This window comes from Entelurus aequoreus, linkage group LG06 (genome assembly GCF_033978785.1).
Source record: "Entelurus aequoreus isolate RoL-2023_Sb linkage group LG06, RoL_Eaeq_v1.1, whole genome shotgun sequence".
Classification (NCBI taxonomy): domain Eukaryota; kingdom Metazoa; phylum Chordata; class Actinopteri; order Syngnathiformes; family Syngnathidae; genus Entelurus; species Entelurus aequoreus.
The window spans coordinates 24,425,236-24,433,159 of NC_084736.1; the positions used below are offsets into that span (position 1 = coordinate 24,425,236).

General features: G+C 41.9%; 1 protein-coding gene across 1 annotated transcript in view; it reads right to left on the reverse strand.

Annotated features, from left to right (window-relative positions):
• LOC133652011 (RNA binding protein fox-1 homolog 3-like) overlaps nt 1-7,924 on the reverse strand; it is a 1,102,970-nt gene that overhangs the window by 808,649 nt on the left and 286,397 nt on the right.

A 7,924-nucleotide genomic window follows, 5' to 3' on the forward strand; every position in this document is an offset into this window, starting at 1 on the left:
CGGCACATGTACTGCTTGAAATTGCATGCCTTTTAAACTTTAATAGTATCCATTATTGCAACAAATATTACAGTATATTATCATACTTTCCAAACATTAATTGTCTGAAAAAAATGTAATATTTAAATATCTACTTGACTTATGATTTTACAGCAAACTACCCATCAAATTAATAAAAATGACAATAAATTTGACGGTGTTCTTTACAGCATATTACAGTAAATAGAAAAAAATAAATACAAAAACCTTTTTTTTGCCGTTAAAATTCTGCCGCATGGTCAGGATTGTACCACCTCTGCCTCTCAGTTTGAACCAGGAAAAACCCTGCATTAGTATTGTAACTAACTGAGTCGCATTGAAAGCTAAAACGTAACCCTGCTTTTATCCAGATGTAAATAAATGTACATTTTATTTGCACAGTATTTACTTTCACTTTCATATCAATCATCCATGCACACTTTGGTTCACTCACGCGGTATTTTTCTAGCAAGCCTCTCAAGTCGAGGGGTTAGTAAAGTCAAACAAAGGACAACAAATGGACATATTTGTCTCCCACCCATTCAACACTTTGCACTGTCTAGCTCCGCCCCTTTAGGTACCTCGCAATTAATTTGAGTTGAACTTTAAAAGACACAATAAGTCAATAACATCATCAGCTTTTTACCAACTGAACAACATTGCCAAAATCAGAGGACTAATGTCTAAATCAGACTTGGAAAGACTAGTCCGTACTTTTGTCTCCAGCAGGTTGGACTACTGGAGAGATGTAAAGCAGCTGCAGTACAACCAGAATGCTGCTGCTCGAGTCCTGACTAGAACCAGAAAATATGACCATATTTGTCCAGTGTTCAGGCCACTGCACTGACTTCCTGTATCTCAGAGAATAGACTTCACAACAGCTCTCTTTGTGTACAAGTCTTACCATGGTCTTGTGCCAAAGTACATGTCTGTCATGTTAAGAGACATATGAACCATCTGGGGCTCTGAGAACCCTAGTGAGTGGTCTCTTGCTGGTGCCAAACATGGTGAGGCTGTGTTTCAGTTGTATGCTCCTAAAAACTGCAATAGTATTCCTAAAGACGTGAGCCAGGCTTCAATGTTGGCAATGTTTAAATCCAGACTGAAATTTTTTTATTTAAATGTGCATATGACAACTGAAATTATTTTATCTATACTCTAGTGCAGGGGTAGGCAACCCAAAATGTTGAAAGAGCCATATTGGACCAAAAATACAAAAATAAAATATGTCTGGAGCCGCAAACAATTAAAAGCCTTATATAAGTGTTATAATGAAGGCAACACATGATGCAAGTGTCTATCTTAGTTATATTAGCCTACTATCAAAGGCTGATGCGAATCTTTGTTGACAGAAATGTTGTATTAAAATTCTTATTCTATACATTTTTACAACATTGGAAATCATTAGTAAAATGGAGGCTTCTCACAGGATGAGATAACTTCTGGAAATTACTGGCTCAGAACTGGCAAAGGTATAGATGTGTTTGTCCAAGTTAAAGAAAACGTCAGGATGTCGTCTAATGGATTTATTGCAATCTTTGCAAGCTGGGTAACGTTTGCTGTGGTCTGGAACAACATGGCACACAAACAACTATGAGAAATGCAGCCAATATTACATACAGATAATGTGTTATGAGACATGCAAATATAAATTAAATACACAGAGGACATAACTAAAGGAAATTAAATGAGCTCAAATATACCTACAAAGAGGCATAATGATGCAATATATACATACAGCTAGCCTAAATAGCATGTTATGCACTGAACCAAATATGCCTGATTAGCACTCCAGCAAATCAATAAAATCAACAAAGTTCACCTTTACGCATTAATGCACAGTAAAAAATGTTTGGTGGACAAAATGAGACAAAGAAGGAGTGGCATAAAACACGTCTTTCTGTGGCAACATCGGAGAAAGTTGTACATGTAAACGAAAATATGATGAGTTCAAGGATCGAAATACTCATATCAGTGAATGAAGCATGTATAAAAAACTGACAATCTTAATTTCCCCTCGAGAATCATTAAAGTATTTCTGATTCTGATAAACACTGGGATTTCTAACAATTATGAAGATTTGTGTCATGTTTGTTGTCCTACAGAAAATATATTAAAACCAAAAAAAATTGTTTTTCTTCATCTTTTTCCATTTTCACACATCTCTATCAAAGGAATCCAAATAGTCCCAAAGTACCGTATTTTCCGCACCATAAGCCGCACCTAAAAACCGCAAATTTTCTCAAAAGCTGACAGTGCGGCTTATAACCCGGTGTGCCTTATATATGGATTAATATTAATATGTATTTTCATAAAGTTTAGGTCTCGCAACTACGGTAAACAGCCGCCATCTTTTTTCCCCGTAGAAGAGGAAGCGCTTCATCTTCTACGGTAAGCAACCGCCCCCATAGAAGAGGAAGCGCTTCTTCTTCTACTGTAAGCAACCGCCAAGGTAAGCACCCGCCCCCGTAGAAGAAGAAGCGCGCGGATATTACGTTTCATTTCATTTGTGTGTTTCTGTAAAGACCACAAAATGGCTCCTACTAAGAGACACGCGTACAAGGTTCCACTGACTTTTGATATTCCTGTGAACCGCACTGTGGATACAACGGGAGCACGTACGGTGAATATTCGCACCACAGGGAATGAGAAGTCTTCCTTCACTGTGGTTCTAGCTTGCCATGCTAATGGCCAGAAACTTCCACCCATGGTGATATTCAAAAGGAAGACCTTGCCAAAAGAGAACTTTCCAGCCGGCGTCATCATAAAAGCTAACTCCAAGGGATGGATGGATGAAGAAAAGATGAGCGAGTGGTTGAGAGAAGTTTACGCGAAGACACCGGGTGACTTTTTTCACGCAGCTCCGTCCCTGTTGATCTACGACTCCATGCTCGTCCACATCACAGATGGTGTCAAAAAACAAGTGCAGCACACCAAAGAAGAAGAATTTGATGGATTTGTGGATGAGTAATAACTTCAGAAATAGGCTTTAAATGTTTATTTTGTGTGTTGTGTGACATTAACGTTCGAGCAACGTTGAGTTATTGATGTTGCTATTGCTCTGCACTATTTTGAGTGTTACTATTTTTGTGATTGCACATTTGCACATTACATTTTGGGAGTGAACAGAGTTGTTAGAACGCTGCTTTGTAATATATTATTAAAGTTTGACTGACCTATCTGACTGTTTTTTTGACATTCCCTTTAGCGCAGCGTAGGTGCGGCTTATAACACGGGGCGGCTTATAGGTAAACAAAGTTTTGAAATATGCCATTCATTGAAGGTGTGGCTTATAACACGGGGCGGCTTATGGTGCGGAAAATACGGTAACCAAAAAATTAACCATCTTCCCCTAATAGTCCCAAGTCCCAGATTACCCCCAAAAAGGACCATCTTCCCCTAAAGGTCCCAAAAGGCCCAAGGACCCAACGTCCCCCAAATAGGACCATCTTGCCCTTAAAAGTCCAAAGTCCGCAAATAGTAGCAAAGTACACCAAAAAAGAGATAATCTTCCCCTTAGGGTCCCAACATACCCCAAAAAAGGGATCAACTTCCCCTAAAGGTCCCAAAGTCCCTTAAAAATTACTCTTCCCCCTAAAAGGTCCAAAGGGTCCCAAATCATTCCAAAGTACCCCCCCAAAAAGGACCATCTTCTCCCTAAAGATCCCAAAACACCCCAAAAAAGGACCATCTCCCCCTAAAGTTCATAATGTACCCCAAAAAAGAATATTTTCCCCTGAGGCCCCACATAGTCCCTAGATCCCAAATTACCCCCCAGAAAAGGGGGCATCTTTCCATTGAAGGTCCCCAAATAGTCCAAAAGTACCCCCAAAATAGACCTTCTTCCTCTAAAAGGTTTCAAAAGGCTCCAAACAGTCAGAATGTTCCGCCGTACCCCATATAGGACCATCTTCACCTTAAAGGTCCCAAAGGGCTCAGAATAGTCCCAAAGTACCCATAGAAAGGAACCATCTTCCCCTAAAGGTCTCAAATGATCCCAAAGCGTCCTAGGGTCTCAAAGTACCCCCAAAAATGTCAGTCTTACCATGAAGTTTGCAAAGCCAATATTACATACAGCCAATATTACATACAGATAATGTGTTATGACTTATGAGACATGCAAATATAAATTAAATACACAGAGGACATAAGTAAAGGAAATTAAATGAGCTCAAATATACCTACAAACGAGGCATAATGATGCAATATATACATACAGCTAGCCTAAAGAGCATGTTATGCACTGACCAAATATGCCTGATTAGCACTCCAGCAAATCAATAAAATCAACAAAGTTCACCTTTACGCATTAATGCACAGTAAAAAACGTTTGGTGGACAAAATGAGACAAAGAAGGAGTGGCATAAAACACGTCTTTCTGTGGCAACATCGGAGAAATTTGTACATGAAACGAAAATACGATGAGTTCAAGGATCGTTGAAATTAGTAGGACAAAACGGTGCTTACCAAACACTCATATCAGTGAATGAAGCATGTATAACAAACTGAAAATCTTAATTTCCCCTTGAGGCTTATTAAAGTATTTCTGATTCTGATTCTGATAAACACTGGGATTTCTAACAATTATGAAGATTTGTGTCATGTTTGTTCTCCAACAGAAAATATATTAAAACCAAAAAATTTGTTTTGTCTTCATCTTTTTCCATTTTCACACATCTTTGAAAGAGGTCCAGGGAGCCACTAAGGCGGCGCTAAAGAGCCACATGCGGGTGTTTTAATATCATAAAAGCCCCGCTCTAGTACAGAGTTTTTATGATGTTATTTTGTTTTTCATTTGAATTATGATTATTTTATGTTTTCTTTCTTGTAATTTTCCGTACAGCATTTTGTAGGAATTGTGCTCTAAAAAAAAACTTGCCTTGCCTTAATTACATTGTTTGGAAAATCGCATTTAAAAAGGTAATTAGTTATAGCTACAAAAAAGTAATTGAATTACTGACGGAATTACTCTATAATGAATGTTATGAATTACTAGAGAAAACAATATCTGGCATATGCAGTTGAGCGATGTTTCATGAAAGCAGAGTGTGTGAGTGTGTGCTTTTAATAGGCGATTACTGTTGCTAGGTGAGGTGTGACATCAGCGAGAGCGACAGACAGAGCAGCATTAGCTCAGGTGTGTTTGTTTGCTCTTATGGGTAACAGGTCTGTTGAATCTTTTCACTGGATTGTGTCACCTCTGGTTAACAAAGAGCTTCCATGGCTGTTTTGTCTCCTTGTCCTCTAACAGAATATTGTGGGATCACAAGCTTGTCACTGACTTGTTGATCGTTATTCCCACATAGTAGTAGTTTGCTCTGTGATGTTGCCTCCTCCTATTCGATATCAAGTGGTTGTTGCTTTCATTAGTAAAAAGTTACGTCCTGCATTGAGCTTCTTCTGATGCGGTCTTGTTGACATACAACCACATCAAAGGCGTTGTAACGTGCATCAAAGTAATTAGATTACTCGTTCCTAGTAAAATCAACAGCGTTAGCCTTGTGCAACTAACAACAGCCACCCCGAGACTATGTTTACTGTGTCAAACTGGGTTGCACGTCGTCCTCAGAGTGTGAGGTTGCAAATGTTGCTGGCAGGGCAGCTTTATTGGGTCCAGACGGGATCAAGTCGGGATCAGTTTGTGTTCCCGACTCCCCCGAGGGCGGCGGGCGCGGATATAAAGTGCTCTTGAGCGCCACATTGCTCACCATGATGCAAAACTTGCCCGCTTGCGAAAGCTGCTTTCTTGCGACGTGCATCTGAGTGTGTCATCAGTGACAGCGGATCAGAACACTTACAGCGCCTCAGGTACCTGCTGGAATTCTGACACCCCCCAGCCCCCCCCCCCCCCCCCCCCTCCCGTCTCTTGCCTTGGCTCATTCCCAAGCAACAGATTGCTGCTGTCGCTGGAGTAACGGCTCACAGATGGAGCGGCATCACTTCCTGAGGAGGCTGACAGGATCAATCCAGGGGCTCGTTCGCTCGCAGTCAATTAAGCCGTGTTAGTTCTGACAGGAGCCACGGGCCAAATAACAGCCGTCAGCGTCTCGCAGTGAAAATATTGTGACCAAACACGGGGGATGAGAACACGGCGCTGCGTAGCCGACGGGACGGGGGAGGGCTGGCGGAGCGGAGCGCTCCGTGATGCAGAGTGACGGCCGAACCTTAGCAACACTTTAATTACTTTGAAAACATAAAGCGCCTCGGGTGATTCCATGGAGGCCAAAATTAGCTCTAATCATGACCTTCATCGATTGTGAAAGCCAAATTCAGTCCATCTAATCACTGCAGCCTTTATTTTGAAATCCTGCTGCCATGGGCCCCTCCACCATGAAGAAATAATGCAATGTGTATTTATCCATCCTTGCATTTATTTTCCAACTTACAGGTCGCGAGGGAAGAAGTCGGAAAGCCCAGAGGTCCTGGCCCTGTTCCAGACAGAGGCATTGGTCCCAAGCCAGCTGTGAGAGGTAATCCCTCCAGTGTATCTTAGGTCTAGACTTGGACCTCCTCCCAGTCGTGCATGCTGGAGCACCGACAGGGAGGCATCCGAACTTTACGCACGTCCACCTCAACTGGATGTGAGGGAGCAGTAGATCTACTCTGACGGCGCTCCTCGGGGACTGAGGTCCTCGCAGTCAATCTAAGGGTTAGTCCAGCCCCCTGCGGCAAAAACTCATTGTGACCATAAGTGAGGTAAGAGAAAGAAGAGTTTTTCAAAAGGGTAGGGGCCGCGGTTTTTAGGAGTACTTTTTTACTAGAAGTGATACCAAAAGGGATTGGAGTCTATTTACATTTATTGGTCCATAGACTAGGGAAAGGACGAACAGACATAGGTCCCAAAGTATTCCAAACAGGACCATCCTCCCGTAGAGGTCCCAAAGGGCTCCAAATAGTCCCAAGATCCCAAAGTGCCCCAAATAGCACCATCTTCCCATTAAAGGTCCCCAAATGGTCTCAAAGTACCGCAAAAAGGAACATCTTCCCCTAAAGGTCCGAAAGGGCCTCACATAGTTCCAAGGTCCTAAAGTGCCCGAAATAGGACCATCTTCCCATTAAAGGTCCCTAAATAGTCCAAAAGAACCCCAAAATAGACCTTCCGCTGAAAGGTCCCAAAAGGCCCCAAAAATCCAAAGGTCCCACAGTACCCCAAATAGGACCATCCTCCCCTTAAAAGTTCCAAAGGACACCCCCCCTCCCAAACAAAAAATGGACCTTCTTCCCCAAAAATGTCCCAAAGGGCTCAAAATAGTCCTGAAATACCAAAAAATAAGGTACCATATTCCCCTAAAGGTCTTAAAGGATCCAAAATAGTCCTAAGGTCACAAAGTATCCCAAAGAAGGTCAGTCTTCCCTTAAAGGCTGCAAAGGGTCCCACATAGGACTATATTCACCTTAAAGGTCCCAAAGGAATCCAAATAGTCCCAAAGTAACCAAAAACTTAACCATCTTCCCCTAATAGTCCCAAGTCCCAGATTACCCCCAAAATGGACCATTTTCCCCTAAAAGTCCCAAAAGGCCCCATATAGTCCCAAGGACCCGAAGTCTCCCAAATAGGACCATCTTCCCCTTAAAAGTCCAAAGGCCGCAAATAGTAACATAGTAGACCAAAAAAGAGATAATCTTCCCCTTAGGGTCCCAACATACCCCAAAAAAGGGACCAACTTCCCCTAAAGGTCCCAAAGTCCCTTAAAAATGACTATCTTCCCCCTAAAAGGTCCAAAGGGTCCCACATCATTCCAAAGTACAACCCCAAAAAGGACCATCTTTCCCCTAAAGATCCTGAAACACCCCAAAAAAGGACCATCTCCCCCTATAGTTCATAATGTACCCGAAAAAAGACTATTTTCCCCTAAGGTCCCACATAGTCACCTAGATCCCCCCCCCCCCCCCCCCCAAAAAAAAA